The sequence below is a fragment of the Macaca nemestrina genome, chromosome 8, assembly GCF_043159975.1.
Source record: "Macaca nemestrina isolate mMacNem1 chromosome 8, mMacNem.hap1, whole genome shotgun sequence".
Lineage (NCBI taxonomy): Eukaryota > Metazoa > Chordata > Mammalia > Primates > Cercopithecidae > Macaca > Macaca nemestrina.
The window spans coordinates 95379676-95403049 of NC_092132.1; the positions used below are offsets into that span (position 1 = coordinate 95379676).

Genomic DNA, 23374 nt, shown 5'->3' on the forward strand with positions numbered 1-23374 from the left:
CTCTCCTGTTGCCAATAAAAAACCTACACAGGTAGAATGTGATCAATGAAATGGACACTGACTCATCATTCAGAATATAGTTTGGGGAAATGCTCATGGCAAAGGCAAGGAAACTAACTCCTATCAAAAAATTACTTATGTGATGCTAACACAAAATATTTTACACATTTTCTCATTTAATTCTTACAACACTTAGTGATTTGCTCTTGTTAAACATCTTGATTCTTGGCCAGGCATGGTGGTTCATGCCCATAATCCCAACAATTTCGGAGGCTGAGGCAGGCAGATCACTAGAGGTCAGGAGTTTGAGACCAACCTGGCCAACATGGTAAAATCCCATCTGTGCTAAAAACACAAAAATTAGCTGGGTAACTTGGCAAGTGCCTGTAATCCCAGCTACTTAGGAGGCTAAGGCAGGAGAATCACTTGGACCTAGGAAACAGAGGTTTCAGTGAACCAAGACTGTGCCACTCCACTCCAGCCTGGCCAACAGAGCTCTGCTCCATCTCAAACAAAACAAGACAAAACAAAACAACAACAACAACAACAAAAACCTTGATTCTGCATTTATGCTATTTTAACCTTTAAAATAATATTTGAGATAAGTTACTCCTAAACTTCTTTTAAAAAGTGAATGCAATTAATTGTAGTTATTAAATACAAGATAATTAAAGAAGTATTTAAAGACAATTTACCTTATAAAATTGACCATTAAATGTCATATATGCATGAGAATTTATCTGTCTATTTTCTATTTATCTATCTATCTACATATCTATCTGTCTACGTTGCCAATATTCCATCTAGAATGCTAATAAAGGATGGGGAAAGGGTCTATACCTTGCTCTTTCATGTTGCCCAAGTTACACTTTGTTTTGGCAACTTAGGATAGTCTTGAGAGTTTATAAAAGGTAAAAATATTTAGAAGATGAAAATATAAAAGGGCATTCAAGAAAACTTACTTTAGTAGACATTAACTGCATTCCCTTCCTTGAAAGTAAAATTTTACTTTCAGTAATTATTTTAATTTAGACTGGAAAGTCTCTTAATTGTCTTGCTGAGCACCCTGGTGCTTCAGTTGCTCATTACCAACAGGCAACATATTTCCTGTGCATTCTGCTCTTGCCAATCATAAAACTCTAATTTAGGAAAGAAGAGTTAATCAGCTCTGCTTGTCTCCAAACCTGTTTATGGCAGTATGAATTGCTATTGTGATTATCTAGTGATTTTCAAATACATGTATTATGGAAATTCCATGCTGAAATATAGAATTGAGTCTATATAATCTATGGATATTTGGGTGGACATAATAAAAGTGAGTTGTCAAACACAATGTTATCAAGGTTAAAGTAAGTCAACCAGAAAAGTTTGCAAAACTCATGAGAATGCAAGAAGGATTCTGCATTCATATCACATAAAGATAACTAAAAACAAAACCACACGATCATCTCAAGAGATGCAGAAAATACTTTTGATGAAATTCAACGTACTTCATGTTAAAATCTGCAACAAACAAGGCATTGAAGGAAAGTACCTCAAAATGAGAAGAGTCATCTCTGACAAATCTGCAGTCAATGTCATTGAATGAGTAAAAGCTGGTATCTCTCCCCTTGAGAACTGGAACAAGATGAGGATGGCCAACCTTCACTATTCCTATTCAACATAGTACTGTGAAATTGTTTAGCTCTGTGTCCCCAACCAAATCTCATGTTGAATTAGAATTCCAAATTTGGGGGGAGGGATCTGGTGGGAGGTGATTGGATCATGGAGGTGGATTTCCCCCATGTTATTCTTGTGATAGTGAGTGAATTCTCATGAGATCTGATTATTCAAAAGTGTGTGACAATCCCTCTTCTTTCTCTCTCTCTCTCCTCCCTCTATGTGAAGAAGATTCTTACTTCCCCTTCTCCTTCCACCATGATTGTAAGTTTCCTTAGGCCTCCCATTCATGCTTCCTGCTAAGCCCGCAGAACTGTTGGTCAATTAAATTAAACTGTTAATCTTTTCTTCATGAATTAACCGGTCTCAGATAGTTCTTTATAGCAGGGTAAGAATAGACTAATACATACTGGAAGTCCCAGCTAGAGCTGTCAGACAAGAGAAAGAAAGAAAAGGCATCCAAATAGGAAGAGAGGAAGTCAAGCTATTTTTGTTTGCAGATGATACGATTCTATACCTAGAAAGCCCCATAGTCTCTACTCCAAAGCTTCCAGATCTGATAAACAACTTCATCATAGTTTCAGGATACAAAATCAATGTATAAAAATCAGTAGGATTTCTATATGCCAACAATGTTCAAGCTGAAAACCAAATTCAGAATGCAATTTAATTCACAATAGTCACAAAAATAATAAAATATCTAGGAATACAGCAAACCAGGAAAGCAAAAGATCTCTAGAATGAGATTTACAAAACACTGCTGAAAGAAATTGGAAACATCACAACTAGAAAAATATTCCATGCTCATGAATAGGAAGAATTGATACTATTAAAATGGCTGTATTGCACAAAGCAACTTACAGATTAAATACTATTCCTCCTGCCTCAGCCTCCTGAGTAGCTGGGACTACAGGCACCTGCCAAGATGCCTGGCTAAGTTTTTGATTTTTTTAGTAGAGACGGGGTCTCACTGTGTTAGCCAGGATGGTCTCGATCTCCTGAGCTCTTGATCCACCTGCCTTGGCAGTGAGCCGAGATTGTGCCACTGCACTCCAACCTGGGTGACAGAGCAAGACTCCATCTCACAAAAACAAACAAACAAACAAACAAAAAACTACTCTTACTAAACTTCCAATAACTTTCCTCACAGAATTAGAAAAAAAAATTTTTTGAAAACAAAAAAAGAGCCCAAAGAGCCAAAACAATATTAAACAAAAAGAACAAAACTGGAGACATCATGTTACTCAAATTCAAACTATACTACAAGGCTACAATAACCAAAAGAGCATGGTATTGGTACAAAACAGACATACAAACCAATGGAATAGAATAGAGAGTGCAGAAATAAAACTACACACCTATAACTATCTGATCTTCAACAAAGCCAAAAAAACAAGCAATGGGAAAAGAACTTCCTATTCAATAAATGATGCTGAAATAACAGGCTGCCCATATGCAGAAGATAGGAGCTGGACTCCTTCCTTACACTACATACAAATATCAACTCAAGATGGACTAAAGACTTCAATGTAAAACTTAAAACTATAAAAACCCTGTAAGGTAACCTAGGAAACACCATTCTGGATGTAGGATCTGGCAAAGATTTCAAGATGCAGATGCCAAAAGCAACTACAACAAAAACAAAAACAAAAATTGACAAATATGACCTAATTAAATTAAAAAGCTTCTGCAGAGTGAAAGACCATCAACAGAGTAAACAGACAACCTACAGAATGGAAGAAAATATTTGCAAATTCTGCATCCAACAATAGTCTAATATCTAGAATCTATAAGGAAACTAATCACAACAACAAGCAAAAAACAAACAACCCTGTTGAAAAGTGGACAGAGGGCATGAACAGACACTTCTCAAAACAAGACATACACATGGCCAATAAGTGTATACTCTCCATCACTAATCATTAGAGAAATGCATATCAAAACCACCATGAGATATTCTCTCACATCAGTAAGATGGTTATTATTAAAAAGTAAAAAAATAATAGATGCTGAAGAAGTTGTGAAGAAAAGGGAATTCTTATACACTGCTGGTGGGAATGTAAATTAGTTCAGCCTCTGTGGAAAGTAGTTTGGAGATTTCTCAAAAAACTTAAAACAGGACTACCATTTGACCCAACAATCCCATTACTGAGTATATACTCAAAGGAATATTAATTTGCTACCATAAAGACACATGCATGTGTATGCTCATTGCAGCCCTATTCTCTTTTTTTTTTTTTTTTTGAGACGGAGTCTTGCTCTGTAGCCCGGGCTGGAGTGCAGTGGCCGGATCTCAGCTCACTGCAAGCTCCGCCTCCCAGGTTTAGGCCATTCTCTTGCCTCAGCCTCCGGAGTAGCTGGGACTACAGGCGCCCGCCACCTCGCCCGGCTAGTTTTTTGTATTTTTAGTAGAGACGGGGTTTCACGGTGTTAGCCAGGATGGTCTCGATCTCCTGACCTCGTGATCCGCCCGTCTCGGCCTCCCAAAGTGCTGGGATTACAGGCTTGAGCCACCGCGCCCGGCCTGCAGCCCTATTCTCAATAGCAAAGGCATAGAATAAACCTAGATGCCCACCAATGATGGACTGGGCAAGGAAAATGTGGTACATATACACCATGGAATACTATGCAGCCATAAAAAAGAGTGAGATCGTGTTTTTTGCAGCAACATAGATGGAACTGGAGTCCATTATCCTAAGCAAACTAATGTAGGAACAGAAAACCAAATATGATATGTTCTTGCTTATAAGTGGGAGATAAACGTTGAATACACACGGACACAGAGAAGAGAACAGACAGCAGGGGGTATTCAAAGGTTGACAGTGGGAGGAGGGTGAGGATAAAAAAACTGACTATTGGGTACTATGAGTCTTACCTGGGCGATGAAACAGTCTATACACCAAACCCCCATGACATACAATTTACCTATAAAATAAACCTGCACATGACCCCTGAACCTTAATTTTTTTTTAAAAAAAGGAATGTAAGTATGATTGTACTTTTAGAAACCTGAAAATGGAAATATGACATAGAAAATGCATACCAGGTACTGTTTATGCAAGAAAAATCTAGATAAAACTCTAATTAACAAGCTTATGTTCAAAGAAAGCAACTTAGCCTTACCTCAAAAGTTTGTCAAGTAAATATTCAATTATAATATTGTATTAGTGTATTTGAAGGAATATGTCATTTTTTAATTGACAGGTAATAATTATACAAATTTATCAGATACATATTGATGTTTTGATACATACTGTGCATAGTGATCAAATCAGGGTAATTAGCATGTCCGTCACCTCACTTACAGTTTCTTTGTTTTGAGAATATTAAAAACTCTCTCCTTTAGCAATTTGAAAGTATATAATAAATTATAAATAAACTATAGTCATCCTATAGAGTATAGAACACTAGAACTTGTTCTATTTAGTTGTAATTTTGCATTCTTTAATAAGACTCTCCTTATCCTTCCCTCTCTCTGTCCTTCCCAACGTCTAGTAACCACTTTTCTACTCTATTTTACTCTACTTCTATGAAATCAACTTTTTTTTAGCTTCTGCATATGAGCGAGAACATGTGGTATTAACTTTTCCTGGATTCTTTCACTTACTATAATGTCTTCCAGGCTCATCAATGTTGTCTCAAATGACAGGATTTCATTCTTTTCTATGGCTGAATAGTATTCCAATGTGTATGTACACCACATTTGCATTGTCCATTCATCTATTGATGAACACTTAGGCACCAAAAGCAAAAACAGACAAATGGGATTCTGTCAAACTAAAAAAGCCAAGGAATCAACCAACACAGTGAAAAGACAACCTACAAAATGGGAGAAAATATTTGCAAACCCTTCATTCAACAAGGAATTCATATCCAAAATATACAACGAACTCAATACAATAGCAAAATAACTGCAAATAATTCAATTAAAAATGCACAAATGATCTGAATAGCCATTTCTCAAAAGAGCTACAAATAACCAACAGATTTAAGAAAAAAAATGTTCAACATCACTGTTCATCAGGGAAATGCAATCAAAACTACAGGATATCATCTCATCCCAGTTAGAATGCCTATTATCACAAAGATAAAAAATAGCAAATGCTAGTGAGAATGTGGAGAATGGGAACTCATACACTGTTAAAGGGAATTCAAACTGGTACATTTTCTATGGAGAGCAGCATGAAGTTTCCTCAAGAAGCTGCATATAGATCTACCATTTGGCACAGGAATCCTACTTCTGGATATTTATCCAAAAGAAAGGAAATTTTATCGAAGAGATACTTGCATCCCCATGTTTACTGCAGCACTATTGAAATTGCTAAGATAACGGGAATATGTCAATTTTGAAGGTTCTCCTTTTAACCAATGTTCTCGAATAATCACAAATTTGGTTTCTGTCTTATTGTTTGTGTATCCATGTGTGGCTGTGTGCGTTTTAGCCACAGACACTATGTAAAATATAAGGAATATCTGGGTTCTGTTTAAAAACAATTAAAATACTGTCTAAATTCTCAAAGACCAGCAGCAGAAAATCTACTTGTTATGTAGAGAATATCATTATCAGTGGAGTCAGAATGGAATTCTACCTGTTCCTAAATATCTCCCTCATTCAAGTAACACAGAGTCTGAAATTCTACCATTAGACACATATCCCTATTGGTTGCATCACTTATTTTTTGTGACATGCTTTTAAATAGTTTTAAATTTCAGTATAAAATGTCAAAAATTTCAAAATGCCTTCTGTAACCTCTAGATGGATTGTGTCCCCTTGTTCTATGTGTACATGGAACATTGTTTACCTCCTACAAAAGAAGAGTAGTGTGATTTGTTCACTGTTTTGTGTAAAGCTGTAATGAGTCCGTCTTCTTTGCTAGATTATGAACTCCAATGAAAGTGCACGTATGTTCCACAGAATCTTCAAAACCTAGAACACTGTCTGCCTAAGGAATAAATGAATATATATATTCATGTTAAATCACTTGCAAAATTATGTGACTTATAAATAAGGACTGATATTCAAATACATAACTTGTTCAAGATCACATCTTATGTGGATCTCACTGTGAAATGAGCTTGTCTAAATTCTAAACCCATGCTTTCTCCACTATATTAGGAAGCATTACAGTGATCCCTCAGTATCCATGGGGAACTGGCTCCAGGATCTCTACAGGTAGCAAAATCCACAGATATTCAAGCCATTGATCTAAAATGGCCTGCTATTTGTGTTTAACCTATGCACATCCTTCCGCATACTTATCTCTAGATTACTTATATTGAATACAATGAAAATGCTACATAAATAGTTGTTAGACAGTATTATTTAGGGAATAATGACACGGAAAAAGTCGGTATATCCTCAGTGTCGATGCAATTTAGTTTTTCAATATTTTCAATCCACAAAGGATTAACCCATCTATACAAAGGGCCCACTGTGTATTACCCTATCTTGAAATGAAATACTGACTGGAAGAATATTTTATTCATGAAATTGGGATACATTGGTTGCCACATGGTCTTTTCTTGAAGTCGGTGGCAACATCCTGAGCTCATTGGAAAGAATTGAAACCATGAAAATAATTAAAAACAATGTCAGGAAAGAATGGAGATGAACCTATTTATGTCTCTGTTTTTCCTGGAGTTGAGCTATGTTTTAATTAATCTGAAATTTCTACTCCTGTAAGAAAAATAATAATGACAATTATAGGATCTGGGAGAAGTAGGAAGCAGAAAAAAAATCAATTGCTTTTCACACACCGAAACTAAATATTTACAAATTTAGACATATTAATATTTTAAAAAGACATATGGAAACTTAATAAGTATGCCAAGTATAACCATTGAAACAAAAGTTGTTGCATAAACAACTTTGAATGAAATACAGCATACTTAACAACCAACACCTATCTTATATAAAAAGTTCTTTTGTATCTGGTACTGCCAAAACTCATGATGGGTGAATTTCATGATGAAGTTCTCTTAAGTTTTTCACTCTCAATCAGGGTCAACAAAACTGTATTTTCTTCGTTATCTTAAAGTACATAAAGTATGCACTATACTTGTAACTCTCCTTAGTTTCAAAATTGGCTATGTTAAGAAAGAATATTTCTCTGATGTATAAGGAATTTTGTGATTGTGAGTATGGTTGACATTACTCTAAAAACTACATGAAAGAAATCATTTCATTTTAATTTTTGTAATGCTACATTCGTTTAAAACTATTAGTTCCTAGCTAAAACAAATTCTTCAACATGGACTATATAAAATTTGCAACTAAGAATCTACACATAATTATTAGTTGAATAGTATGTCAGCAATTTTTAAAAGTTGTAGTCTTTGGGAGGCTGAGGTGGGCAGATCACGAGGTCAGGAGATTGAGACCGTTCTGGCTAACACGGTGAAACCCTGTCTCTACTAAAAATACAAAAAAATTAGCTGGGCATGGTGGCCGACGCCTGTAGTCCCAGCTACTCAGGAAGCTGAGGCAGGAGAATGGCGTGAACCCGGGAGTCGGAGCTTACAGTGAGCCTAGATCGCGCCACTGCACTCCAGCCTGGGCGACAGAGCGAGGCTCCATCTCGAATAAATAAATAAATAAATAAATAAATAAATAAATAAATAAATAGTTTTAGTAAGAGTTCAATGTTTTGTATTTTCCTACAGCGAGTATACTACTATTTTGAGTTACACTACTACTATTTTTTTCATCCTCAGACACAAATACTTGCAGAATGTATTCGTTCATTTGTATCCTGAATGACTACTCTGGCATAAAAACATCAAGATAGCTCATTCATAACTTTTGTGGATAATCTTACCAAATTTTTGTGAGCTGTTCTGAAAACAAAGACAAACTTACACGAAGCTGTTCTTTCTGGAAAAAGTCCCTATTTTACAATATGTATCATCTATTTTAGTTCATAAATATGTTATCATGTCTTGCCACCTTTTGGTGCACATTTTATTTTATGATTCCCATTGACAGTAGGTAATATTATGAACAGGGAAATATATAAACTGCTCCTTCACTTGAAAACGTATTACCTCACAATTCAATTTTCAGTAGATTACAACAATTGTGTTGTAAACTCAAGGAAAGCCTTTTTTTTACCTCAAAGGTAGACTCATTTGGATCTCATTATTCACACTGACAAATTCCCCTTAGCCTCCTTCACAATTATACTCGCCACTTCTACCCAGCAAGTTTCTTTTTGTTTTGCAGAAGCTCCAAGATTTCCAGAGTTACACCTTTGCCAAAAACATCAATGAAACAAATTTGAACTATTATAGTTTAAAAACTGCTGAACTCTTCCACAATTGTGTTACATTATTGTTTTTCTATCCCCTTTCAGCTAACCCTCAAATTCAATACTGTCAAGAAGTGTGGTTGTGTGGATGGATATTGACATGGATGGAAATTGAATCCTAGTCTTGGGCTCTGCCATTTTTTAGCCATCTGAACTTGGAGAGGCAACAAAACCAAATTGTACATCATTATAAAGATTTAAAATGGTAAAATATATTACAGTGCAATTTCCAGGTTTTAGCATGTACTAGACTGGGGTTCTTTTGCCCTTAAAAATGTTTGTCATTCATGGAATTTTTTTTTTTTTTTTAAGATTCAGGTAATAGTAATTAAGATAATAATTTGCAATGCTCTAATAATTTTCACATTTCAAAATAATTTTCATATTGTTTATCAACAAAAATGTCAGAGATAGCCTTGTGCTCACTTTGAAGAATTTAAAAAAAAAAAGCACTGGTAAAGAAAAACTGACCCACAAAGGAGAGATTATAAAAAAACAAACAAAATCCACATCTTTCTTCAGTTTTTATCCACATTTTTTACCTGTACTTAAAGGCACTTTAAAAGAAATAAACAAAGCAAACAAACATATTCTGGTTCAACATTTCTGTACATTCCCTTCTGAGTATTAAAGGCATATCACAATTGTACACAATAGTAACCTGCATAGCTACAACTTTCTGCCTTCTGGTTTTGCACACAGAAGAAAACCAAATCACATCCTATGTGGATCTCATTATGAAATGTGCTTGTATAAAAATCCATTGTATGTAAAATCCACTGAATAACTGGCAGAATTTTACCTCTTCCTCAATAGGCCACCTGACCTCGGTGCTGTCCACAATGACTCTTCATCTTGAGAAATACTGAGACTGTTTCTGTCATTCACATATCTAAATGCTTGCAGAGATCACATCCATGGAAAGGTTTCAGTCCTTAAACTACTAGTTTTCTTTTTTCTTCTTTCTCAACTTATATTGTAGGTTTGGGGGTAGGTGTGCAGGTTTGTTACATGGGTAAATTACGTGTTGCTGGGTTTTCGTGTACAAATGATCACATCATCCCGGTAGTGAGCATAGTACCCAACAAGTAGTTTTTCAACCCTCACTGTCCTCCCACTTTCTACCCTGAAGTAGACCCTGATGTTTATTGCTCCCTTCTTTGTGTCTATATCTATTCAGTGTTTAACTCTCATTTGTAAGTGAGAATATGCCATATTTTGGTTTTCTGTTTCTGCATTAGTTTGCTTACGATAATGACCTCCAGCTGCAACCATGTTGCAAAGGAAAAGATTTTCTTCCTTTTTATGGCTATGTAATAGTCTAAGGTGTATATGTGCCACATTTTCTTTATCCAGTTTACCGTTGATGGGCAGCTAGGCTGATTCCATGTTTTTGCTATCATGAATAGTGCTGCAATGAACATATAAGTGCATGTGTCCTTTTTGGTAGAAAGATTTATATTCCTTTGTGTATATACTCAGTAATGAGATTGCTGGGTCGAATAGCAGTTCTGTTTTAAACCCTTTGAGAAATCTCCAAATTGCTTTCCACAGAGGCTGAATTAATTTATACTCCTACCAACACTATAAGTGTTCCCTTGTCTCTTCAACCCCAACAACATCTGTTATTTTTTTGACTTTTTAATAGTCATTCTGATTTGGTGTGAGGGTATCTCATTGTGGTTTTGATTTGCATTTCTCTATGATTAGTGATGTGGAGAATTTTTTTCATATGCATATTGGTCATGTGTGTGTTTTCTTTTGGGAAGTATCTGTTCATATCCATTACTCATTTTTTAAATAGAATTGTGTGTTTTTTGCTTGTTGATTTGTTTAGGTTCATTATGAATTTTGGATATTAGACCTTTGTCACATACATAACTTGCAAATGTTTTCATCCATTTTGAAGATGGTGTGTTTCCTCTGTTGATAGTTTCTTTGCTGCACAGAAACACTTTGCATACATTACTAAATTTCTAAACAGCATTTGACACTAAGTAAACCCTGCTGTTAACCTTTTTTCCCTGAATTGGTCTGACAGTTCAGTTCCATCTTCTTTCTCTTAGCACAATAATCTCTCATTTCTTTACACACTTTTCTACCTCTGTTCCTTCTTGAAATGTTGATGTGTTCTTCATGCTATTTATCTACTTCTTCCTACCCTCCCTGCGCACTCCCAAACACACATATAATTTCAGTAAACATCTCCACAAGACTCAGACATCAGTATCTTCAAGCCACATACTGCCTTATACTCCAACTGCATCCTAAAATATAGACATAAATGAAAACCAAACACATAGACAAATGGCTTTTCCTTTTTCTTTGTTTTATCTATCTCAAGTAATGTCCTCATTATCCTTTCGAGTTAACCACACTAGAATCTTGAGTTTTATTTGAATCTGCTGTTTCCTTCACATCTTTCTTCTGAAACCTCACAACATTGTATTCATCTTCCTATCCCATGTCTCTTTATGATTTAATCTTGCTTGATGGCTTTCCACTACCTTCAGATAAAATCCCAAACTCCTCCATGGATGTGGACTTTTCACAATTTGTTAACAGTCTATTTCTTTACCTTAGCAAACTGCCCTTATACTTTATACCACAATTATATAATACTTAACATCTTGTAGGTCTTACAAGGGACCATATTCTTTCATGGCATAACATCTTTGTGCATGGTGCTTTCTGCAGGGACTCTGTAGGAAAGAACTTCAGGCAGGACTGAAGTTCTAGTTCAGCCCTAAAATGAAATCCACATGGAATTTTGGTTGCTATTTTACTTGGCTTCACAGAAACCGCTCATGAGTGGCTACTGTTATTTGATGCTAATTACTGGTGAGTATGCCAGCCACTTTGCACCTTGATATAAAAAATGTGGTCTGTGTGATAAATATATTATAATATTAGGTAATGATGATGTCTATGTGATTGTGAACATGCTAAAAACCAATGAATTGTACACTTTAATGGGTGATTGTTACAATATATCAATTATATCTCAGTAAGATTATAATTGAAAGAAAATATATGGTCTCAGGCCTTATACTAGACTTACTGCGTTTTAATGAAAGCTCCAAATCATTTGGATATATATAGTAATGTTTGAGAGTTACTTTAGAGTATGGTAGCGTTTGGCAAACCCTTCTTTAGGTGGAATCATTAGCAATGACTGTCCACCCACATATAAATCTCATCATTGGGTATATTTGCTGCACAACTAGAATCAATGCTTTGCATGGCTAGCTCTACACAGATAAGTGTTAATATTATTTGCTCTTGAGAATTCTCCTTCAATGAAATCCACTGGTGTCTTACCACCAGCCACAGTGCTTTCCTTTTGGGATAAATCCATAGAATGTAAATTATCATACTTTTACTGTATTGAATTATACTTTCTCCCAACACAGTATGTTTTATAGGGAGTATTGTCTTTCTTATCTTTGCATTACTAGAATCTAGCACAGCAACAATGTACTCCAAGGAGACTGCTGAATAATATTAAAACTGTTTATCAGTGTAACATGGTTTTGATAGTCCTAGTCTTCTGAGAAGCAAATGCTAAGATGGGATTCAATGTGCAAGAATTGTATTAGGGAAATACCTGTGAAAGAAAATGAAGAAGAAGCCTAAGAAGTCTAGAAGACCCATGATGCAAGGCTGACTCTGAGTGAAGAAGAGAGGGAAAGTGGGGTGGAAGTGTCCTAAGTAGCTATTTAAGCTGAAGAAAGTTCAACAAAGATATCAGGGAGTCCTGAAGCCAAAATCAGGTGTGAGTCAAATCCTACTCAAGTTTTCCAGAAACGGGTGTGCCCATTATCATTCCTGCCAGTCAGTCAGGCTGAGTATGGCCCATGGGAAATGCGGTTTTGGAGCAAACAAACCCATAGACTTCATAGTACAGAGACATGCCCTCCCTAAAAGAGGAGACTGGAAGAGCATTTTGATGGCTGCCTCAGTGACTCTCAAAAACCTCCCAAATCTGATGTATTTAGGTTTTTCACAACATGTCCACTGATAGCACTGAGCATCTAATTAAGGTCTTTGCATTTTTCCTTATTTGACATTGGTTCATCCCCATGTGTGAAGTCCCTGCTATGTCCTCCTTCCAGGAACAGATAGCTTAACCAGGTGGGCCAGGTTTCTGCCATCAGAAAACTAAAGGACATAAAACAGCAAACCTGATGCAAGTTGGTTATTAATTATAATCTCATTCAGTAGCATACAATAAATAAATGCATTATATTTTCCTTAGAATAGGAAATGGGAAAAGAAGGATTTTATTGGTTTGAGTTTTGGTTTTTTGTTTTTTTTAGACTGGGAGTTCCCAGGTGACAGATTTTATATTTTGTCATTGCTATCTCACTCAGCAGAGGTCCTAACATACTGTAGTTTACAAATTAAATCTGACATTTTAATTAAAATTATGTGGGACTTCTACAGACCATCAAATAGGAGAAAAAAATAAATTTAAAAAGTTAGTTATCTGTGTATTATCCTGCTTACGGATTACACAAAACTTCTCATTGACCAGTCTTCAGGGATATCATCAGGCAGGTTATTCTCAAGAAAAACAAAAACATCACCTTACATGAAATATACTTATGAAATATAGAATCATGATACATACACACAGTGCAATATTATTCAACTTTTAAAAATAAGAAAATCTTACCATTTTAGACAACACAGATGAACCTGGAGGACATTGTTTACTGAAATAAGCCAGGCACAGAAAGACAAATGCTGCATGATCTCATTTATGTATGGAACTACAAAAGTTAATGACATAAAAACAGAGTAGTAGAATGACAATAACCAGGGATTGGGAGTTGGAGATCATGAGGAGATGTTTCTCAATGAAGTTATGTAAGGTGAATAATCTAGAGACCTAATGTACAGACTGGCGACTATGATTATTAATACTGTATTATATACTGGAAGTTTGCTAAAAGAGTAGATTTCAGGTGCTCTTACCACACGCACAAACATCAAAAAGAAAGAAAAGAAATTTGAGACAGTTACGTAAATTTCCTTGACTGTACTAATCATTTTACTATGTGTAGGTATAGCAAAACATCATGCTGTACACCTAAAATATAAACAAGAAGAAAGAAAAATAGATAATCTAATTTTATCTTGCTCCAAATTAAGAAAAAATATATTTTTATTACCAAATATTTTAATTATCTATGCCACTATGTTTATTCCTATTCATGGGAAAGTAAGAATTCACCTTGAAAACATATTTTTGGTCCATTAAGATTCTTGTGAGCACTCCTCGTCTCTTTACTATCTTTCAGCATTTTAAAAATAGTAAACTAGTCCTTTCTACATAAATTTTCCAAAAGCATAATTTTAAAAAAGGTCCCATTGTGGTCTTAATTTCAGTAAAGCTATCTTTTCATTCTTTTATTATTTTTCCTACCTTCAACGCACTTTATTTATATGCTGTCTGTATTCTTGTGTCTGAGGTTATAACCAGTACAACGTGTGCAGAGATATAATGGTTCTTCCTGGTTGTATTTTCTGCCTTAGTACCCATCTTCCCTACTTTTGTCAGCAGCCCTTGATATTTTTGGATCACACACTCTTTTTTAATTCTCATTCAGTATAATCTGAGAGAAGGGGAGCACTGGGTTCCAAAGTTAGGGTACAGGACTCAATTAGTGCATTGTCTTCACCTGGCCAAGCTAATAAGTTAGAGAGGTATATAGACTTTGACCTGAGCTAGTGCTTCCAGAGTGAGTATCAAGACTTCTAGAGAACCTTCTGCAGATAAACCTTTCTAAATCTGTTGCTCTTTGATTTTGTGAGAACTTAGGACTGAAGCCGTCTTACCACCATGAAGGGAAAGCCTGTCTTGCACAAGAACCAATCCAGAGAAAGAGAAGAGAAACAAAGTGAGAGAAACAGCATCCAGGGATGTCTTCTGAGGCCCCCACTTAAGATGGGCATAGACCCAGCCCTATCCTTACCTCTTCAGTTACAAGTCATGAGCCAATCAATTCCCCTTTTATTTAAGCCAATTTACAACTGGATTGTGTTGCTTGCAACTGAAACAGTCTGAGTAATATACAAAACTAATGAAATTTGAAACTTTGCTCAAAGATTTTACAATATTTAAGAAGAAAAAGCAGGGAACTGGTATACAATTAATTTACTTAATTTATTTAGCTCTGAAATGCTTGTTTAATTTCTATGGGTTACTTGAAGACGACACTCTTATGGCCCTGGCCCTGGGACTGATCCTACAGAACTTTTCTCTTCTAAAATAAATTCTAAATACTTCTAAAAGCATAATAGGACTGCCCACGGTTGTCTAATTGTTTGTATTTAAAGGTTAATAACACTATTAACCTCATATATTTTGCAATAAGGACAGTTATTAAGTTTATGCTTTGATTAAACATACACACAAAACTAAGTAGAATATATTTATAAAATATTATAAGGTTTGGTTATGTAAGGATATTTTTCCCATGAAAGCACCTAAAATATTTTAGAAACAAAAGAGAAAGGGAGGAAGAGGTATGCAAGAAAAGGTGGGACGTTTTGGCAGAATTTTGACACAGTGTAAAGAGGCTTGACAGTATTGAAACAAACATTTATACAAGACATCATAAAATAGTAAACCACATGACTAAGAGTTTCAGCTGCTCTGGAACTGTGGAAGCTCTCTATTTGAGATACCAAAGCATAGGGTACTTCAGCAGTAGTCTTGTTACAGACAAAGACAAACTTGACCCTTTCAGGGGCAGCTCAAATCCCCAGGAGATTACAACTAAGAGACGTTATTATATTTCTAAATGAAAAAGCTGAAAACAAATCAGATGTTCTTAAGTCTTTGTAAACCATGTCTTATTCAGAAGAGATCAATCACAGAGGGCAGTTAAAAAATAGACATAGCAATCTCACTTATTTCACAAAAACTATCTGGAACATAATGGTGTAATATCACAAGCTAAAGGTACTCTTAATCCCGACAAGACCTTGAAGCTGCCTCCTGTGTGAAACAAATAAAAGAACAATGACCTTGCCTTAGAATTGTGAATACCACAGTACATGCTTATCTTCAAAAAGAGTGTTCTCAAAACAATGTCCATTTCCAATCTTTAAAAACTTTTATTTCACTGCTACGGCTAAAAGTTTACTATTGGTGATTTTAAAGCAGATATCCTAACCCTTCACTGCTTTACACAATATATAATAGGTTTATAAGCTTTTTATAATAAGGTGAGTATTCGGGTTGTTTCCTTCCAATGGTGGTCACCAAACCCATATTTTCAACCACCTTTTGCAAACAACACAGAAATCCATGTCTCTCATTACGAACATATTCAATTGATTCCAAAAATTGCCATTCTCTTGTATCATAGGCACAGCCTCCCATGCCTCAGCCACTTCAAACATAACCCATGACATTATCTTCCAAGCCTCTCCTTCCCCTGGTATTTGCTATCTCTATAAATGATACAGACATTCATCTGACCATTCAAGCAGAAAACTGACTATCATCCTAAAAAATTACCTCTCTCAGTATGCAGTGTAACACTAATTGATTATTACATCATATTGACCCTTTTTCTACATATCCCTTCTGTGGCCTGGTGTCTAGATTCCATTTTTCTAAATTATTTCAGTCCATAATCCTTTCTAATGAAGTTTACACAATTATAGCTTCCAAATGGTCTCCCTGCCTCCAACTTCTTCCTCTGTTCCCATGGTTGTCTCCACACTTCCAACAGAAAGACCAACACTAAAAATGTGATCATGCCTAACAGTAATCTGGGGAATTCCTGTTAATTCCTTAAGATTCAGCTCAAACATCAGATGCAGCTCTCTGTGGTCTCCTTTGTGACCTGATTGTCTCTGCATTTTTCTCCTGCTGCACAGGATTCCACATTTGTTTTAACTCTCAAGAAAATCATGAAAACGTGTATGGACATGGTTGGTTGCTACCCCAAATCAGTCCTTTGTTGTTGTTGTTGTTGTTTCCTCAGAGAATTCCAGTTTAATTTGGGTATGAACTCATCATAAGACAAAAAGTAAATCCTCATTGTGCTACGCCAGCAGTCCTCAGGCCAGCAGAAAATGTGGAACCTATAAAAGATACCATTGCCAAGGACCCAGTGTCAGAGATTCCAATTTCACTGATCCAACACAAGGCTTGGACATCAGTGTGTGTTACGAGCATTTTCCAAATCCTAAAGTACAACCATGGATGAGAGAAACTGTGAGAGCATGTGGAGTTCCCAAAGACGTTTATTGCTCCAGGGTTTGGTGCATGAATTAATGAGCTAATCAGATGAAAAAATAATGATTTACGTTCTAGGCTCCAGGTCAGGATTACTTTATATCCTGCTGAATATGAACAGGCATGCAGTGCAGACTGCAGCACAGACTGTCTACTAAATGTGACAAAGAGGAGACCAGCCTAAGAATGAAATGAACACTAGAGCAGTAGAGGCAAATAGAAAGAACCTGAGGGTTTGATAATACTATGAAGGTGCTGATTACACTGTGCATAGAGCCTTGTCTTTGATCTTTGAATCCTTAAGCTCTTGACTTCCTCAGAAGAATGTAATGTAAATGAGAAAAATATTTTGTTTGCATTATCCAATACTGCCTACTCTTGGTTATAGAGGCATTCTGGTACTAAATGTATAGTATAGAAGGAAGAAAAGAAAGAAGGAAGTCAGTTTTGTGAATGGTGACATTTAAAAGGAAGCGTGTAGATGCTGCTATGGAGTTGTCAGTGATTAACAAATTTTTCTATAAAGACTTGGTGCTCTAAATTGTTTGTCCTGACTTGCACACATTTTCCCTATATTATTAATATCCTAGAATTTGAAAGAAAAGTTATTTTTAAAAGTAAATAAAAGAGGCTTTATCTAAATTCTTCCATAATTACTTTCTAACACGGACAGATAGGATTACCTGAAGAAGACAAAGCATACCAGTTTCCTGCTCTTGCATCATCTAACTTGAGAGTGCACTTTCACTGATACATGTTAAACTACAAACATATTCATCATTAATTGTAGTTACAAACATGTTTTAGCTTCCTATCTGCTGCTATAACAGAATACCATAGACTGGGTAATTTATGAGAAACAAGTTCTGAAGGCTGGGATCCCCAAGATCAAGGGGCCACATCTGGTGAGGGCCTTCTTGCTGTGTCATAAAATGTCAGAAGGGCAAGCAAGCCCTAGAGATAGAAAAAGGAGGCTGAACTCCTACAATAACTAACACACTCCCACAATAACAGCATTAATCCATGCATGTGGGCAGAGCCCTTATGACCTAATCACAGCTTAAAGACCCCACCTCTTTAAGGTGTTACAATGGCAACAAAATTTCAACATGAGCTTTTTCAGAGACATTTAAGCCATAGCACATGTAACATATTACAATTACAGAGATGTTTACAATTTGTGATTTTAGACATTATAGCACAATAGTTTACTTTCATCTAAGTCATGAAATAAACCAAGGACCTGCAAATGACTTATCTGAGGTCATATAGATTTTGGTCATCTAAATTTTTGCCAAAAAACGAGTTTTACAGTCTGTTTCTTTTCTTTTCTTTTTTTTCCTTGAGATGGAGTCTCACTCTGTCACCAGGCTGGAGTGCAGTGGTGTGACCTCAGCTCACTGCAACCTCAGCCTTCAGGATTCAAGCAATTCTCCTTTCTGCCTCAGCCTCCCAGTAGCTGGGACTACAGGTGTCCACTACCACGCCAGGCTAATTTTTGTATTTTTTTGTAGAGATGGGGATTTACCAAGTTGGACAGGATGACCTCAATCTCTTGACCTCGTGATCTTCCTGTCTCAGCCTCCCAAGGAGCTGGGATTGCAGGCGTGAACCATCGTGCCTGGCCAGTTTTACAGTCTACTTAAATATTTTCTAGCATACATTATTTAGCACAACATTTCCCCCCACATGAACCATTTAGTGTGAGAGGTGTCTTTTAGAGATGACTTTTGGAGTATCTATTCCGTTTAGAATGGCTATAGCAATTAGATAATTTGTGTGTTTAATGCTAAAAGAATAAAGAACTCAGAATTGAAAGAGGTTCTAAATTAAAGTTGCATCAACAAATTAAGGCTTTTCTGGTTTTCCTAGAAATTGCAGAATAAGAAAACCATTTGATATTATTTGCATATCTGAAGATTCATAGTTTTGAATAATACTCAAATATTGCAAAATTACTGACTAGGTAGTCAGAAGGCATGATGAAATGAACAAATGAAAAGTGTAAGCAAACATAGTCCCACCACTTTAGCAGCTAATATTTTCTCAAGAAACAGGACTCTATCACAACACAGAGATATATCTGTGTTAGCACAACACCACAATGGATATTAACACTCCAATAAAATGAATGCTTGAAGTGGTTGCGTGCATTATCTTATAGCTTACATGTATCATACACCATTTCTGATGAACAGAATCCTATTAGTGAAATAATATTTTGCTTTATATAAAATTCACAAGCTTAAAAACTGAATGTGCATGTAGATAATGAAGTTCACACATTTCCAGTTGCTTTCTCTTTTACTAGAGGTCCTTTCTTTAATTAAAAGGCTTTGCTTATATTTTCTGCATTTGATTGAATGTATCCATCAAAAGATAATTTATGGGTGCAAAATCGACTTTAATTATTGAGCAATGAATTTGAAAATAATTATCTAAGTCTCTTTAGCTTTTTATATAAGCATTTATATAAAAATGTTGTTCTGACTCCTATCGTGAGGAGCTTGACAAATCTTCCCCTCAAAAATCAACTACAAAATTGAACAAATGGTCAAATCAGCAGTTTTAGAGCTCTGGGATTTAACAAAAGTCATAAAACCAACTAAGAAACATTAGTTTATTGAGACTACTGAACTTCAGCTAAGAATAGTTAAAAACCTTGCCTAACAGTCTGTGATTGCTTCATCCACACTAGTCCCAGGACTCCCTCAGTTCTATTGGCATAGTAGTTTAACCCAAATAGGCAGGATATGAAAACTAGCAGCTTCACACCTATTGTCAGAAAGGATTCACTTGATTGGGAGTATAATACATTAAAATGGAAATCTCAGTGGCAATTGAAAAGAGAGGTCAGTGGCTCCATTAGCCTGAGATTGAGGTTGTAGTTGGGGCAAACAATGAACTGTAAGAGTAGCATGGGATGTAACAGGGAACTGTAGAAGTCAGATAGTCAAAGGAAGACTTAAGGTAGCCACATATCCCTGATTGACGGGAGTCACTGTGTATGTCCAGCAGAGAGTAGAGGGGTGTTAAGACACCCAAACATTCTTGGCAAAAGAAGTCTAAGTGCATGTGTGGAGGAGGCATGAAAGGGTCTATTGGAGGTAAAAGCCAGGGAAGCTTTAAAACAGCCTGAGATTTGAAAACTTTCTCAAGAACTTTCATAAATTCATCATCAGGGAATAAGAAGTTTACTGGCTCTGTCTTTAAGCATGTTCTTTACCACTCTTAAGATGAACCCACTCTTAAGATGAGCAGTTACAGTAGGAAGCCAGACTTAAAAATAAAAACAAGAAGAAAAAATAGGAGCAGAAAAATAAACTGGCCCATATTTCAGGAAGAAAGACTTCACAAACTTTGTCCAGGCAAGTTATACAAACAACCAAACAAGACAACAACATACTGTGGGAAAGTTAAAATCTAGAATTACAACATAAGTTTTCAAAATGCTCATTATTGTGCATAAAAGTAAAAAGAAACAAGAAAGTGTGACCAATATTTAGCAAAAATTTTTAAAGTCCATAGATTTTTGTCTCTGTCAACAAATGTGGAATTCAGCAAAGACTTCAAGGCTGCTATTATAAATATATTCAAAGAACTAAAGGAAATCCTATCTAAATAATTAATGGAAAGTACAATGAAAATTTCTCACCACATAGAGGAACTCAATATTCATAGGCATTACTAAGAAAATATAAATCAAATGGAAATTCTGGAGTTAAAATGGATGGTAACAAAATTAATTATTTAGAGGAGTTTAACATAAGATCTGAGATAGGAGAAGAAACAATCAAAGAACTTGACGATATAACAAAATTAATTTTCCAGTCTGATGAACAGGGAGAAAGAAGATTAAAACAAAGTGAACAGGCTGGGTGTGACAGCTCACGCCTGTGATCCCAGCACTTTGGCAGGCTGAGGTGGGCAGATCTCAAGGTCAAGAGATTGAGACCATCCTGGTCAACATAGTGAAACCCCCTCTCTACTAAAAATACAAAAACTAGTCGGTTGTGGTGGCATGCACCTATAGTCCCAGCTACCCGGGAGACTGAGGCAGAAGAATCACTTGAACCTGGGAGGCGGAGATTGCAGTGAGCCGAGATAGCATCACTGCACTCCAGCCTGGGTGACAGAGAGACTCCATCTAAAAAACAAACAAACAAAAACACGAAATGAACAGACCTTCAGATACCTGTGGGAAGACACCATGTATGATGCACAGCAACATACATGAAATGACACCACAGGAGGAAGATGAGAAAGTGAAAGGGGCAGAAAAATAATACAGGAAAAAATGATAATTAAAAACATCTCAATTTTATGGAAACTTTTAACCTTATAGATTTAAGAGACCTAATAAATGCCAAATGGAATAAAAACAAAGAGAGAACACATCTACACATAGTAGTCTAACTACTGAAAGCCAAAAGCTGAGTAAACTTTGTAGAGGCTAGAGATAAATGACCAATCATATACAACATGATTATTGCTTGACTTGTTATTAGAAATAACAGACAAAAAAATTATGTTAGAAAATATTTGTCAACAAAGAATTTTATAACCAGCAAAACCAGTCTTTAAAAATGATGGCAAAATATAAATATTTTTGGAAAAAAACTGTTGTTAGCAGACTGGAATTCAAGTTGACAGGAAAAATTAAAAGTGTCACAAATGGTAAATATGTGGATATACATGAAAAGTTCTATAAATGTTTTCTCTTTCTTTTATTAACTTATCAAATAGGCCGGGCGCGGGGGCTCAAGCCTGTAATCCCAGCACTTTGGGAGGCCGAGACGGGCGGATCACAAGGTCAGGAGATCGAGACCATCCTGGCTAACACGGAGAAACCCCGTCTCTACTAAAAACACAAAAAATTAGCCAGGCGAGGTGGCGGCGCCTGTGGTCCCAGCTACTCGGGAGGCTGAGGCAGGAGAATGGCCTAAACCCGGGAGGCGGAGCTTGCAGTGAGCTGAGATCCGGCCACTGCACTCCAGCCTGGGCGACAGAGCGAGACTCCGTCTCAAAAAAAAAAAAAAAAAAAAAAAAAAACTTATCAAATATAGATCTTATACATTGATATTCATGACATTGTAATTGGAGTTTATAACATACAGGTATATATATGATCATTAGCGCAAAAGAAGTAGGAGGAAAAGAAAATAAGTTGGAGCAAACTTGATATATTTTATTAGAAATAAGCAATTATAATTCTGAAGTAGATTGAACAAGTTAATATACCCAATGCAATCCCTAGAACTTGAGTGGATATGCTATCACCCATAGATCAAACTGGGCTGCTAGCTGATTGCAGGTACATTTTTATTGAAAAACAGACTTGGTTCCTCACTTACATATTGGCTGTGTCAGTTTTAATACTGCAATAACAAATTGATCAACTGCAACAAAGATCATATGACTCACAAAGTTTAAAATATTCGCTATCTTTAAAAAATGTTTGCCAACCCTTAACATAAACCAATACTAAGAAAATAACTCAAAATAATGCAGCAAAAATAAACAAATTAAAATGGCACACTAAAAATACTTATTTAGTACAAAAGGAGACAGTAAAGGAGAAACAGGAACTGAAAAGACACAACTGTTTAAAAAGTAGCAGATGACAGTCAAAACATAATAATAATAAGTTTAAATGTGAATGTGCTAAATCTTCTATTAAAGGGGCAGATATTGTCAATCTTGATAAAAATGTAAGATACAATTTTATATCATCAACAAAAGACACATCTTATACTCAAGGACATAAAAAGATTGAAATTAAAAGGATGGCATATGGTATACTCTAAAATTGTATCCATCAGAGAGTTGTTCTAGTTTTACCAATATCAGACAAAATAGATTTTAAGATAAGAAATAGTACAGTGATGAGAAGGACACTTCATAATGATAAAAGTGTCTGTATATCAAAAAACATAGAAAATAGTATGGAACCACAATAAAACTTTTATAATTCATAAACAAGTTTTATAAAGTCACAGGTTAAAGATTACCATAAATACACATTGTGTTTTTATATTACAGCAATGGCCATTAGAAAATGAAATTAGAAAAACAAGCCCATATAGCCAAGACAATCCTGAGCAAAAAGAACAAAGCTGGAGGCATCGCACTACCTGTCTTCAAACCA

At 35.7% G+C, this 23374-nt stretch overlaps 1 protein-coding gene across 18 annotated transcripts in view; it reads right to left on the bottom strand.

Annotated features, from left to right (window-relative positions):
- LOC105495692 (syntrophin gamma 1) overlaps window positions 1-23374 on the bottom strand; it is an 893014-nt gene that overhangs the window by 706269 nt on the left and 163371 nt on the right. The window contains exon 1 of one of the 18 annotated variants that reach the window (XM_071068266.1): window positions 1535-3861. The exons of the other annotated variants lie outside the window; for them this stretch is intronic. The gene's annotated coding sequence lies outside the window, so the exon portion shown is untranslated. Of the gene's footprint in view, window positions 1-1534; window positions 3862-23374 lie in introns of those variants that run through there. 18 annotated transcript variants of the gene reach the window in all.